Source organism: Oryctolagus cuniculus, chromosome 10 (genome assembly GCF_051225735.1).
Source record: "Oryctolagus cuniculus isolate XC-2025 breed Fujian yellow rabbit chromosome 10, ASM5122573v1, whole genome shotgun sequence".
NCBI lineage: Eukaryota > Metazoa > Chordata > Mammalia > Lagomorpha > Leporidae > Oryctolagus > Oryctolagus cuniculus.
The window spans coordinates 48,454,591-48,470,144 of NC_142876.1; the positions used below are offsets into that span (position 1 = coordinate 48,454,591).

At 33.2% G+C, this 15,554-nt stretch overlaps 1 pseudogene; it reads right to left on the reverse strand.

The window, feature by feature from the left end:
- LOC100346110 (cytochrome b-c1 complex subunit 2, mitochondrial pseudogene) overlaps positions 1 to 14,102 on the reverse strand; it is a 198,278-nt pseudogene extending 184,176 nt beyond the window's left edge.
- Between the last annotated feature and the right edge of the window lie 1,452 nt (positions 14,103 to 15,554).

The window sequence follows — 15,554 nt, forward strand, 5'->3', positions numbered from 1 at the left end:
GACATTAGGGTAATGTGGACATTATTGAATCAGATATTTGTCTTTGAAGGAATTGTAGAAAACAGGCTAAATCTATTAGGGTTCTTCAAAGAGCCTTTAGGATGTACATATACAAAGATAATTCTGGGGAGCTGAAAAGTTAAAAATTTGCAGGGGCCAACAGTGTGGCACAGTGACCATCATCAGCATCCCATATAAAAAGAGTCCTGATTCCCATCACAGCTACTCCATTTCCAACTGAACTTTGTGCTCATGCTCCTGGGAAATCCACAGAAGATAATCCAGGTACTTGGGCCTCTGTCACCCATGTAGGAGACCAGAATGGACTTCCTGACTCCTGGCTTTGGCCAGGTCCAGACCCGACTGTTGGAACTATTTGAATAGTGAACTAGAAGATGGAGGATTTCTCTGTCTTTCTGTATGTCTCTCTGTCTCTCCTTCTCTGTTGCTCAGCCCTTCAAATAAATAAACATCTTCTACAAAACATGCACAATGTAGTCAGACAACTAGAAGCTGCTAACTTAGGAAGAATTTCTGTTACAATGTGGAGGCAGAAATCCTCCCTCTTGGCCTTTTTGTTTTAAAGCTTTTAAATTACTAGATGAAGTCCACCCACATTAAAGATGATAATCTGCTCTACTCAGCATCCACTGATTTGAAAGTTATGTGCATCTTAAAAATACTTTCACAGCAATATCTAGAATGATATTTCACCTGGGCATCATAACCTATACAAAGTGACAAATGAAATTCACCACTTAGAAACCAAGGGAAGTAACTGAATGCAGGATAAGATGTCTAACCCTTAAGAACACATCAAAGAATTTTGTAAGTAGTGAAAGACGATGTGACCATTTCAGGACTAGGCGTTTAACACAAAACTCTATTAAACTTCCTGCTGACTTTAAATAAGAGCTATTTAATTTTCCAATGTATACTTTAGTAGAGATGGAAAAGTCACTATATGTTTAGCAAAATTTTTTAAATTGTTGCTAAAATTGATGTTCTCACATATGGTTGGGAATAACACTGTGTGTAAGGATTCTAAATTTATTACCACTGGTTATGGGCAGCTCATATATTAACATATACAAAGAGGTTTATCAAAAATATAATTAAAACTCTAAAAGCTAAGTGTTATAGATGCTATACAATGTTTTTGTTATGAAAAATATCATGCAGTTTGCATTTAAAGGGCATTTGTTCATAAGTTCTGCTTGCAGACTCATATTTCCCACATGATTATTTAATTCTGAAAAAAATTGGGATCATCAAGTCTAGTTCATTAATTTGCCATCTTTTCCTATTAATGGTTCACTTTTCTTTCTGAGATTTTTCAGCAACAACTTCAATTGTTCGACGAAAACTGGAAGCTCTATATCTTAAGTTGTTCTCCAGGGGAAGGAACATAAGAGTATTGGGCAAGGGGTAAAGGGGATAAAGAACATTATCAGAACAAAGAGCTTTTGGGGTAGCAACCATGGTCAGTTGATCCTTGCCTCACTTACACCTAACGAGGTCATGTTACCCTAGGGAAAATCTCCCATAAACTCTTCATAATTATTCATCTTTTATAGCATGGCCCCTGTTGTAATTTACTATCTTACCAAGTTTAAGGTATACATAATATTGGAGAGACAAAGAGGCAAAGATCACGTTCGGCTGATGTATACCATAACAATTATATTATTGGGAAAATGTGCAACCAATTTGCAAATTGATGCTGTATTCAGCCACTCATCTATCTCAGACACTCGCAAACTCCCCCCTTATCCAACAAGTAAGGAACGGGTTATTCCAAAAGGGATTTTCGTGACTAAATGTACCACTTGTATTAATCAGAAGTAAGGTTACAGTGCATTTTCTTGTGAATTATCAAAACCAGTAACTACTCTCATTGGTAAGGAATAACAGCTACTCAATTAAATATTATAATATTTTGGTTACATAAGTGAAGAAACATCCATGATTTTGTAACCAGCTATACTTCCTATTGTATGAAAGTTCTTTCTAAAGTTCTTGGAGGGGCTAAAACTAGTCAGCAGTTTAAACTTCTTCCTGTGACTCTGGCATCCCATATAAGTGCTAGTTCAAGTCCTGGCTGTTCTGCTTCCAATCCAGCTCCCTGGTAATGCACATGGAAAAATACTGGAAGATGGACCCAGCGTTTGGGCCCTTGAACCATGTGGGAGACTCAGATGGAATGCCTGGCTCCTTGCTACAGCCTGATCCAGCCCCAGCCATTGTGGCCATTTGAAAATTAACCACCATTTGCAATATTTCTCTCTCTCCCTCTCATCCGCATTGTGTGTGTGTGTGTGTGTGTGTGTCCATTCAACAAATGGTGCTGAGAAAATTGGATCTCTGCATGCAGAATTATGAAATAAGACCCTTATCTTAACTTTATACAAAAATCAACTCAAAATGGATTAGAAATCTAAATCTTTGAAATGATACCATCAAATTAGTAGAGCAGAACTCTGCAAGACATCGGCATAGGAAAAGGCTTCTTGAAAAGGACGTCAGAAGCACAAGCAATCAAATGGGATTATATCAAATTGATAAGCTTCTGCACTGCAAAAGAAACACAGATGAAGAGGCAACTGACAGAATGGGATAAAATATTTGTAAAAAGCAACTGATCAAGATTTAGTATCCAGATTCTATAAAGAGCTCAAGAAATTCCACAACAAAATGAATAATTCAATTAAGAGAACTGGGCAAAAAACTTGAACAGGCATTTTTTCAAAGAGGAAATTCAAATGGCCAACAGAAACATGAAAAGATGCTGAGGAACACTAGCCATTCAGAAACACAAACCAAAACCACAACGAGGTTTCACCTCACCCCACTCAGAAATCAACAAACAATAAATGCTGGTGATTATATTAGGAAAAAGGCACCCTAGTCCACTGTTTCTGGGAATATAAACTAGTATAGGCATTGTGGATTACAGTATGGAGATAATTCATAAATCTGAAAATAGATCTACCATATGACTCAGCAATCCCACTCCTGAGAATTTACTGAAAGGAAATAAAATCAGCGTATGAAAGAACTATCTGTACTCCCATGTTTATTGCAGCACAATTCACAATAGCTAAGATATGGACTCAACACAGATGTCCATCAACTGATTAATGCATAAAGAAAATATGGTGTGTGTGTATATATATATATATATATATACACCATATATACTATCATATCAATATAAACATCATATTTAACATTATAAACAGACACACACACACAAGGAAAGTGACAGAGAGAACATGAAATGCTACTCAGCCATATAAAAGAAGGGAATCCTGTCTTTCACAGCAAAATGGATGCAAGTGGAAACCATTATTCTTAGTGAAATAATTCAATCCTCAAAAGACAAATACCATATGTTTTCCTTGATTGTAATAATAGAGTACCCAAAAATGTAATGTATAGCAGTTAGGTTGATATTTTGAGATTCAATGATTTTTTTATGGCTCCTATCTCTACTGATGAAGAATAGTGTGTTTTTCCTCTTACATAGCACCAGCCCCTCCCATTTAATTTTGTATATCTGTATATGAAGACAATATTGTTGCTTTTCAATTACCTAAGTCCTTGGGAATCGTTATACAAATGTGAATTGCTTGACCAATAGTCCCTTTGATCAATGATTGAAATATATTAAAATATTAGAAATATATATTTTTATAGTTGGAGGAATAAACAGCATTGCACACTTTCCTGCTACTAATAAAGTTCAATATTTACTCATCCAGTATCACCTAGATATAGAGCAAGCAGAAACTGCTTACACTGACAATTAGCTCAGGGTCAACTAGAATTATTTTTGAATAATAAATATAACTGAAATCAGATATAACTGTATTAATCATATATCTCATATATATGGTGGGTAGGGATGATGTTTTGCACAAAGATTGGTGACTATCCAGATTTTGCTTACTGTAAAAATATCTTGATTTTAATGATTGGGTAGATTTGGAATTCTAAAAATATTTTATATTATGATACCTGCATTGTTTTCTATTATAACATTTTATAAATTAATAAATATCAACTTTTGAAATTTAGAAAAAAAAGTTCATGGAAAATACATGACCTCTATCCTTCATTTTTTCTTTTTTGAAATATGCTCATATGCTCCTAACTCCTAGGCAGGCTACAGCATTATCCTCCAATTATCTCTTGTTGATGCTAAAACGATCTTGTCAATTTACTGCCCTATAGTATAAATGGACATTGGTATTCTTACTAGAAGAATGGAAAAGGAGAAAATGTTACATTGAGAACTGTTACCTTTTTAGTCTAAACTTCAACATTAGTGACCTAGACACCTTAAGTATTCCTCACAGAATGACCCAATCAACTTTTGTATTCTCAAGGACTCACAGAACTTCAATTTCAACTGTATCTATATTATCCCCATGTTTAGATTTGGTGAACATATTCAACACAACTTGCTAATTTTCTATACTGTTTAGTGCTAATTACAGTGGATTTCAGAGGATAAATCTTACCTATAGTGTTATAAAATTTTCAAACTGTTACTTTTTCTTTATTCCTAATCTTGCATTTTTAAAAACATGGCCATATTGTATGTATTACAATGAGTTGTTCCCCATAATAAATGTCATTTGTACAGTATAAATAAAACATTAAAATTTGAAATATATTCAAATTGACATAAAAATTAAAATGTTTTCATTAATCTCATTCCTTTATCAATATCACTTCTTTATTTTCATACTTTCTGCAGAATTAGTGCATTTTTGTTCCAATGTACTTTGTAGTAATACAAAACTCCATTTTTGTACATAAATATGAAAATAACACAGCTTTGCTATCTATATTAACAACCCTAATAAATTCTGAGTTTTGCTACTTTTTCTTATACTAACTTGGACCAAGTATAAACTCAGCATTAATAATTTAAGAAAGGCATTAGATCAGCATGTGTATACATTTCCAGGTGCCAATGGTGTTTTCTACTGGAAATAGCATTTGAGAAAAGGCAGATGTAAATTTCCAAACACATGCAATCTAAATCCCCATACCTAACATTGTCTAAATATTTTAAGAAGTATAGTATATGAAGACAGAAGTGTTAGTACAAATAATTCATCACTTACTAATTTGTCACCCTTTGGTCACAGCTAGGACTAAATGTTTACCCTAAGGACATATGTGTTGATCAAAAGTGTGTTAGAACTTGTTTACATTTGAACACGTTTTTGTCCCATTGGCTCTGTAAAATGCATCTAGTGAGGTACTCTCAGGTCTCAAGGTACAATCAAAACAAGTAGAATAAAATACTACCAATGTTTTCATCCATGACATAGGATTTAGTCTTTTTTATAAAGTATAATACTTGCAGGGTGAATCGTTGATTTTCTGAATAGAGTTTATATTATGAGAGCAAGAATTCTTAGAAAAAATAACCTTCTATTATCTGCAAAATGAAGATATTCACAAACATTTTTTAATTGTCTGAAACATTTTTCATTCAACTTTTGTCAGCCATAATTTTCATTATTAAGGAAGTATACACGCTTTGAAACCAAAGACTGATGAAAACCTCATTTTGATGACTGATCATTTCCACAGGTTTCATAGTGATTTATAAACACTATTTCCAGCTGAGGTCACTCTGCCAAAATCTTGAGTCCTAAATCTCACTTCAAACCAGATATATCTATCTGGATTTCCACTAAAAGCTCAAAATAGACATTTTCAAAACCAAAATGACCTTTTACTTTACTTATCTAAATAAATTTCTACTTCCATAACCAGACTATTGGCAACCCACAAGGAGTTACTCACATAAGTTAAAACACTGAACATCATACCTGAATTTTGTTTCCCCCAATTTAATTCATACTCCTATTGATTATACCTCTAAGAAATCTCCCCAATGTATTTTCTTGCTTCTATCTTTTCTTGATACGTAACTACTTCAATGCTTCATACTTTTTAGGACATCCACGGTATTCCTTATATCTCTTTTATCCTTTCACTTCATTTCTACTCTCCAAAACCAACATAATAATCATTTACAAACCTCTCTTTCATGATTTCTCATTATCTGTAGCAGAGTGTTCCCCTGTCCCCTCAACGTTCCCCAAGTCACAGATCACAGAACACAAAGATTCTAGAAGCTGTTGATTGGTGGTCATTGAAGAGGAAGCATATGCATGGGAACAGGGATGTTTATAAAATTCTCAGGATTAGATCTCCTTTTTGAATAGTCACAATACATATATTTGTGTTGCAACTTTGAGAAGTCTTGTAGTAAAGACATCTGTTTAATTTTTTGTAGCCACATAATCTCTTAAACATTTATGAAGAGAGAATCCCCTTTTAATTAATTCCTGAAAATACTGGAGTCCTACAGGGAGCACTTAGGACATTTCCAGTATGTGTGATCAATTCAAAGTTTCCTAACAATAGATTCAAGTCACTCCAAGTTATAGTACCCACCTCACCACCAGTACCACCCATCACCACTGACTGCTTTTCCATAAAAATTACTGTCAACACCAAACAGTGATATTTTTTAGTAATCAGCTATATCTTGAATTATTGTCCTCTATCTTGAATGTCCTCTATATTCTCTGTATCTCATCAATGCATTTCCAACGTTAAAAACTAAGTTTATGTCAAGGCTCTTGCAGAAGACTTTCCCTGACTTATCTTAGTTAGGAAAATTGCCTTCATGTTGGTTTATTGTCATTTTGAATTAACTTTTCCATCTCATATTTTTCATAAAAAAGTACAATTATCTCTCTATTTTCCGCAATTTTCACTAGACTCTTACATGTGGAAAGCATCTTATTAATCTTATCCACAATGACTTGCATAGTGGCTAGATACCATAATCACTGAATATGCAATTACTAACACATCTTATAACAATTATATATTTCAAATCATATGAAAAAGAAAGTAATATGTTAGCCACCAGCTTCTCTTTCTATTGGAGCATTGTTTTGGTTTCATTATATAATTAACTAACTGGAATACCCAATTTGGGGGCTGTAGGGCGGTTCTGACTAGAGTTTGTGATATAGTTGTGAGGCATACATGAAAAGAGTTGATTCTGATTCAAGGACAAATAAATATGTGTTACAATGAACATAGAATTTAAATTCATAGGAGTTCAATAAGGAGAAAGCACAAATTTTTCACTTGCTTCAGAGAAATGATATTTGAATTTAGATTTAAGGAATAAGTAAGTTTTCCATCTCAGGGAAGGATGAACCTGAACAAAATTATGAAGACATGACAATGTATTAGATGTTTGAGCAGCTCACTGTGTCTGCAGCCTAGAATCTTTAAAGATCGCACTGGGATAAGAGGCTTCAACGTCTCTGATGCTCTGAATGCTATTATTAGTGCATGATCAAGATTGTTACAATCATGACATAGAATATGCCAGGTTAGAACGATGTCTGGGATTTGCTTCTCAGTGTAAAATAAAATATATAAGAAATAAATTCTTTTAAAATTCACTATGTTTGAGAGTACACTGCATGCAATAACTGCCTCATTTATTCAATTACTCACCCATAAAAGAAATGATTAAACAAAAAAGGAAAAGAAGTGAACAAAACCAGGACAAGGTATAATCAAAGAGAAGACAAAAGCTTCCATAAAACCTCCATTTTAATTAAAATGTTTTTTATTCTAATGATGTCAGTTTGAAGCAGTACTGAAAAAATTCTCATTAACAAAAATGATGTATCCAGATATACCAGAGAAAATAAACACAGACAGAAATACAATGGGAGATGTTAGAGAACTGATGATCTAAGAAAAAAAGTACTGCTCATTTTGAAAGACTTAAAAATAATAATAAAACAGAAACTTCTCTGTTGAAATATTGAATAGGTTAACTGCAGACAGGGAGGAATAAAAGACACGAACTAGATTTTAGCCAAGTACTTAGGACATAACTTTCATTAGATTTCAGTGATCTTTTGGATCCAATTTGCACCTGCACTAGGGGAAGCAGGTGTGAGTAATTTGGAAGGATATTATTTATAGAGGTAACAAGTGGAAGTTGTCACATAGGGTTGAACAAGGAAACAAGAATTAAAGCCATTATTCAAAATTGTTGACTGTGAAGCAGAGAGCAGGCCTAAGACATTGCAACTCTAAGTTGCTGTGGATAACTTCCAGAAGTTGTTTTGTTGATATTTCCTTCTCACTTCCCCTGAGAACTAGGTGTTACTGAAAGACAATGGTGTCAAGAAACTCAGAGTGGATGTGGAAAGGAAACCAAGAGGAAACTACGAATGACAAAAAACATTAAATAGCCATGTTTTAAAATTATAAACTCATTAACCAACAAGAAGAGGCACTTGCTTACTCCATGCCATATTTTTGAAAGCACCTATGGGATTTTAGAAAACATTTAACCCTTTTAGACTACTGAGACATTCTCATTAAGATAACCATCTGGTCTCGTAGATCATTAGACTTTTTGCATTTTGGACATTTGTATCAGGAGCCTTTTTTATTATCATAACTTAAAATTTAGCATCAATTCACATCTTGGCAGTACCTGGAATATAATCCAAATAGCTTGATTAGTTGGCGTCTCTATGAGATGAGAGACATATATCCTTTGATATCTTCAGGAGCCCAACTGGAAATGTCAAAATTCAAAGATCTTGGAAGTTTGATTTTTTGAATTACTGTCAAGGGTGCCAAGGAGTTTAAAATATATAGTAGAAATAGGATCCCTTATCATCGCAACATAATACAGACCAGATTTGATCACTATTACAAGATGATTACTCAAATGTTTTAGAATAAGCACGAATCTAAACAAACTATAACTCTTAACAAAAAAATTCAGCTGTTTTTAAACGATTAGAACCTAATAGAGACATTAAGAGAACACCATAGGTTACTTCAACAGAATACAAAATCTGTGCCTCTTTCGTCATTCCAAACATTGCAAATAGAATCTTAAATTTAAGAGCCAGTGCATGGAATCATATCCAATAATTTGGAGCAGTTTTATCAGAGTCAGTACTAGGGAAGAGGGAATAACTAACGAGCTGGCTAGAAAACTGACAGTCACCAATTAAACAAAACTATTAAAAGGAGATGCTGCAGGTTTTAAACAGATTTTTAAAGATGATTTCAAACGATGTAATTAAGGGTCTTTGTAACTCTGTCTGAGCCTTGTCAACTGTAGTGATTATCTAAAGAATTCAAGCAATGAAATCTTCTCTCTGTTCTCGGATTTGGTAACCAGATTAGGAAGAAGCCAAAAATCCATTTAACGTTTTAGACAACATACAGTGGGAAATTAATTAAACAATATTTATAGATTAATTATATGTTGTTACAAATATAATTATGCTCTCATGAGAATCACGTTTCATGAAATAAAATTGTGACTATAAGCATCATATTTATGTAATTTGTTCATATATATTTTGACTGTTTTTTTTTTTTTTTTGAGGAAGAGTTAGTGAGAGAGAGAGACAGAGAGAGAGTTATAGACAGTGAGAGAGAGACAGAGAGAAAGGTCTCCCTTCTGTTGGTTCACTCTCCTAATGGCCGCTATGGCCGGCGCTGCGCCAATCCGAAGCCAGGAGCCCGGTACTTCCTCCGGGTCTCCCATGTGGGTGCAGGGACCCAAGCACTTGAGCCATCCTCCACTGCCCTCCCAGGCCACAGCAGAGAGTTGGGCTGGAAGAGGAGCAACCGGGAACTGGTGTGTTCTTAATGATAGTTTATTCTCCTCACCATATTTTAACTCCTACTTATATGCATTAAACAAATGATTGCACTCATTCAGAAGAATTTGAGTCAGATATATGGAAAAACATGATGGATAGCTTCTAGTCTCTGTAATTGGTTATCAGAGGATCATGAGTTGATACAATATTTTATGAAATATTTAATTATTTTAACACTATAGATTCCTTCCAAACCTCAGACAAATATTTAAAAGGACATTAAATTTCACAATTAACAAAATAAAGTTAGTTTTAAAATACTTAATAGAACAAATCATATGAATAAGATATATATATTCATATATAATTTAATTGTATTGACACATTGAGAAATGTATTTTTTAAACAATTTTGTCTCTGTGCCACCATCATAGAGAATAGTTATAGAAACCTATATGAGAGTTGATACAGCCAAATATACAACTAGGCTGTATAGTATAGCCTATTTTCCTAAGACCATGAACAAAATAACATAATATTAAATCAGCCAAAAGAAAACATAGTTAAGATACTCATTAAACAATATATATGAAGCTACTCTTGGGGGGTAATACTGTATAGTGTATTATAGTAAGGCTTATTTATTTATTTTTATAAAGATTTATTTATTTATTTGAAAGACAAAGTTATAGAGAGGCAGAGCAAGAGCAAGAGAGGTTTTCCATCCGCTGGTTCACTCCCCAGATGTCCACAATGGCTGGAGCTGAGCCGATTGAAAGCCAGGATCCAGGAGCTTCCCCAGAGTCCCCTACTTAGGTGCAGGGGCCTAAGGACTTGAGCCATCTTCTACTGCTTTTCCAGGCCACATCAGAGAACTGGATTGGAAATGGAGCACCTGGAGCACCCAGGATGCAAACCAGTGCCCACATGGGATGCTGGCACTGCAGGTGGTGGCTTTATCCACTACGCCACAGCACTGGCCTTCAAGGTTAGTTTTGTAAGTAGGAGAAGACTCTAAAATAATTATGAAAAATATAATATAGTAAATGAATAATAACATAGTCATCTACTACCATCATCAAGCATTATGAACTGTGCATAGTTGTATGTGCTGCACTTCTATGCAGTTGATGGTATAGTAGTTTTGTTTGTACCAGGATTATCACCAACATGTGAATGATGTATTGTGCTAAAGTGTTATGACAGTTATGATGCCACAATATAATATAGGAATTTTTTAGCCCAAATATAATCTTATTGGACTGAGTTTGTTTATGTGGTCCATCGTTGACTGAAACATCATCATACAGTGCATACCTGTGTGTGTGTGTGCACAATATGTAGGACCTATATTCTTGGAATTGTGTCTAAAAATCACATTGAGTCTGTTAAAAATTAAAATTAAAAACAAAGAATTTTTAAAAGTTTACTGTAGATTGATCATATATGTGTGTGTGTATGTATGTGTATATATATATATATATATATATATATATATATGATAAGCCCTGAGAAATCTATTGCTAGCCAGATTTTGTTTTCATTAAATCATGTTGAATAGACATTATCAGACAACCCGATGAAAAGATTTGTGAATGCTGGTACAATTTCCCATGAAAGAATTGGTTCCTGTGTTCCTTGTTCTCTAATTTTATCTCACTGCCTCATAGTCTATTGTGTATGTTTTATACTGCTGATGCCTCCAGGACCATGCCCTTCAGACCTATTTCGATTTTTGCTCTGCTTGACTGAACACGCATCATCAGAAGCCTCCTTGTCAGATAGTCAGGGAGACTCCAGTTTTATGGTCCATAACAAATAAAAGTTATCTCTACTCTTTAAAGCTTATCTGTAACTCTGAGACACTGCAAGTTCAACAGCACTCTGATGACAGGGAGCTATAGCATCAATAAGTAGATGAGACAGCAAGATTGTAACCATTTGTTTAAAGAATTTAGGACTTCTTTATAGCCACAGAAAGCCACTGTTAATGCTTTATTGTCTTTCTTTAGAAGGACAGATGAGTCAAAAGATAATCTTAAGGCGTGTTTATGAGTAAATGGCACTGGAAAATCATTAGCCAAATGTTTGGAGTTAAGAACTAAAAGAACTCCACTTCCAAATGAGAAATCAAGAATTGTTTGGGGAATAGCTCATTAATTAAAGTAAAGCAATTTATGGTGAAAGGTGAAACATTTTATCCCTGAAATCTATTAAATACAGAGAATTTCAGAAGCTGTCTCTGACATAATAACAGACTGTGTATAGTATTTTCTGCTACTTCTGCTACTTCCCATGTAACTTCTAACAACATAGAAAAAATATCACAATTTTTAAACATAGTAGGGAAAACTCATTACACACAATAAGACATCAATGTGATGGTGAAACTGAAGCTAAACTATTGGCTGTACTTGTTAAAGTATAAAATATATAGGAAATTGTAATCCAAAAGTTTTGTACTAAAAATGCATGGCTTTCCCTCTAAGAGAGGAAGTCCCTCCCACCCCAAGGATAATTGCAAACGTGGTTTTGTATACTATAGAGCAAATTTCCTAGTTACTGTGAAAATAAAAGGAAAATTCTAATGAGAGCAACATCAAAAGAGCTGCCCGAAATGGAGTCAAGAGGTCATTTCGGAAGCAGGAATTATACACCTCCCTACCCGCTGCCTGAAATATTAACTTCAGTCACCTCTTCTCTTTGTCCAAAGCATGTGGAGGGACTTAAAGAACTGTACATTTACATTGTATCTAGAGGCTCAAGATGTACACCAAGAGGTTTTCAACCTCTTGTTCTATGAGCATTTTCATTCTGTTTATGCATGCGTTTCTTTATCTTCTACCAATCACATAGACCCTGTTCCTTCTCAAAATTAAATAGCTCATATATTTTCCCACTTTCCAACCTTCTTTGGAACACTGATTCAGAACTATCTGAACCTGTATCTTCAATATTGCAATTGCTAAAACCCCAAATAAAATTATTTTCCTTTTTCAGTTTCTGAGTTTGACTTTATCGATATTACCGCTTTAGATCTGGAATCTGATTTAATCTTCATTATAGCTATGAATGAAGATTACTCTTCTCATCTATGTGTTATAGATTAGCAAAGTCAAATTTAAGCAGTTTGCATAGAACTGCATATTATGTGAAGTTGGCAGACCTAGAATTTGAATACAAACAGTTGTGAAAATTGAATGAAACTTGTGTAGATATACATCCAATTATACCAAGTAGACAAACACAGTATATTTACAGTTGGTTCAGCAGAAATTAATTTTATAGGATCCTTAAATACATATTATATATAATATTATAATTATATATAATATTATATTTAATATATATATAATATAATATATATATAATATTATATTTATATATTATATTATATATAATATTATAATTATATATAATATATATATAATATTATAATTATATATAATATATATAATTATATATAATTATATATAATATTATAATTATATATAATATAATATGTAATACTATAATAATATAATAATGTAATATATAATACATAATATGTATATAAGGTTCCTATATATAGGTACATAATATATAATATATAATTAATATAAATATAATATATAGATATATAAATATGATATCCATATTAATATAGTATATATAATATCTTATATATTATATATAGAAACCTTAAATATATATTATATAAACATAACTTTGCTAAAATGGAGAAACGAAAATAAATTCTGCAAGTCATTATATGAAACATAGAAATAATATAGACCATATATTAGAATGATAGACTTCAGATAGGAAAAGAACTGTCTTTTAATTAAAGAACTAATGAAGAAAATTATGCATTCAGGGAACCTTCACATTGTATTGCGCTGCAGTGACAGACTTACAGATGTACTAAAGTAAACATAATTGTGGCATGTTCAGACAAGGCTTGCGTTTTGCTTTATTGTGTGTAGGTACACATACACATAAACATTCGCCCCCACTATAAAATACCCCTGCCTATTATGCACACAGGGGAATCCAAAACAAATAATAAATGATTGTTCCTCAAATTAAGAATTTAATTGGAAAAGCTCATGTAGTGTTATGAGATTGATGTCAGCTATAGATTAAATGTAACTGCTTTAAATATTAAGCAAAAAGTTGATATGGGCAGACAGGATTAAATTAGATTCATGAGCTGGAAAACCATGCCTTTTCTCCCCCTGCATGGTCTCATGCACCTATGTGACCTCACCTGTATACACTCACTACATAACCACTCCCTTTTGGAGCCCCGAGCCTGCCCCTCTGCTCACCCCAGTGTCTCTTGGCCACGGCAGCCTTTTGGCCACCTTTGATGCCTGCTCCACCCTTGGACCCGCAGAGCTGCTCTCCTGCCCCCATGCTCTCTCTCCCTTGCAGCCTCTGGTCTACTCCCTAGAAAAGCCTGTTATGCAATTCCCAGTTTTAATTTCTGACTCCTTTTCCCTGTTACAAAGCCCTCACTTTCCTGCATATTTCTCTCACTCTCTAAGTAAATGCTAACGCATATCATGTTGTGTGTTTCATTTACAAATAGTTGATACTTAGAAATCTTATCTAAATGGATGACAAGGACCCTCGAGATATTAATATTAAAATAATAATTTTAAAACAAAGGTAAATGATTTCAAAATGTTTTAACTTCTTGAAGAAAATATGAGGCAAACAATGATGATGATGGTAATGATGATGATAGTGAAGTAATGTAATTTCAACATTATATATATATATAATCTGAGTGTTGAAATTTATTTATCTGAGTGTTGAAATATATATATATATATATATATAAATATCATTCGTCATCAGTTATTTTTAAGTCAGGTACACATTATATCTGCTGATATTTATTCCCTAGAAAGAAGCCAAGGCCCCAACAATCTTAACACAGAGCTCCACTTCCTATCAGTTAATTAGAATTGATATATAAAATGTAACCCGATTATCATTGAGCTCAACTATACTAACTTAAAAAATATGATAGTAACTCTACTAGATTAAGGCAAACAACTTTTGTTAATCAATGTTACAAATAGATTTATTAGGGACATATGTCAAACATAATTGTAACTGAGCAATGGTTTAACACTTACTCAGTGAAAACATACTATTACTTTTGTGCTTGATAAAGAAATGCAAGGTCAGCAATTATCTCATTGGGCTTCAATCTCCTTCCAAGTTATAGAGTGAGTGATGCACTGGCTTTCACTTGTGAAAAATGAGGGGACTACTGGAAAATGCACTTGTGGCCTACGAATCATGGCTGTTTCACTAATTTCCACAGTGATATGCTTTAACAGCTTTAATTTCCTCTTTAATAAACCTGTTACTCTAAGTAATGCAAAAATATGTTCATAAAATGATTTAGTTTATATTAGAATAAGCATTGAAGATGTTATAATGCTTATAAAATTCTGTTACCTATTATTATATAACCGTTTTTGCAAATTACCATGGAATTGTGATAACTTTTTATTACTATGTTGAAATTTCATCAATTTTAATAATTGAAGAAGTAATTTTTAATTCTCAAAATGTAGAAGGAATATCATCTTTGGATTTCTCATATCTTCTACATTCTGCTGTTGGATTTATGATGAATATTATCACAGCTTCTTTTAAAAGTAACCAAGAGAGAAATTCATGTTATTTCATTTGGGATTTTTTGAAATTATGCATTTGTCTTTTTGAAAAATATAATCATCCTAAACTATTAAGACATATTTTACAGAACTTAATAGATAATCAGTTTCATTATGGAAGAGATAAAATTAATAAAGAATTTCAAAGGGTATTTTTTCAGATTATCTAATG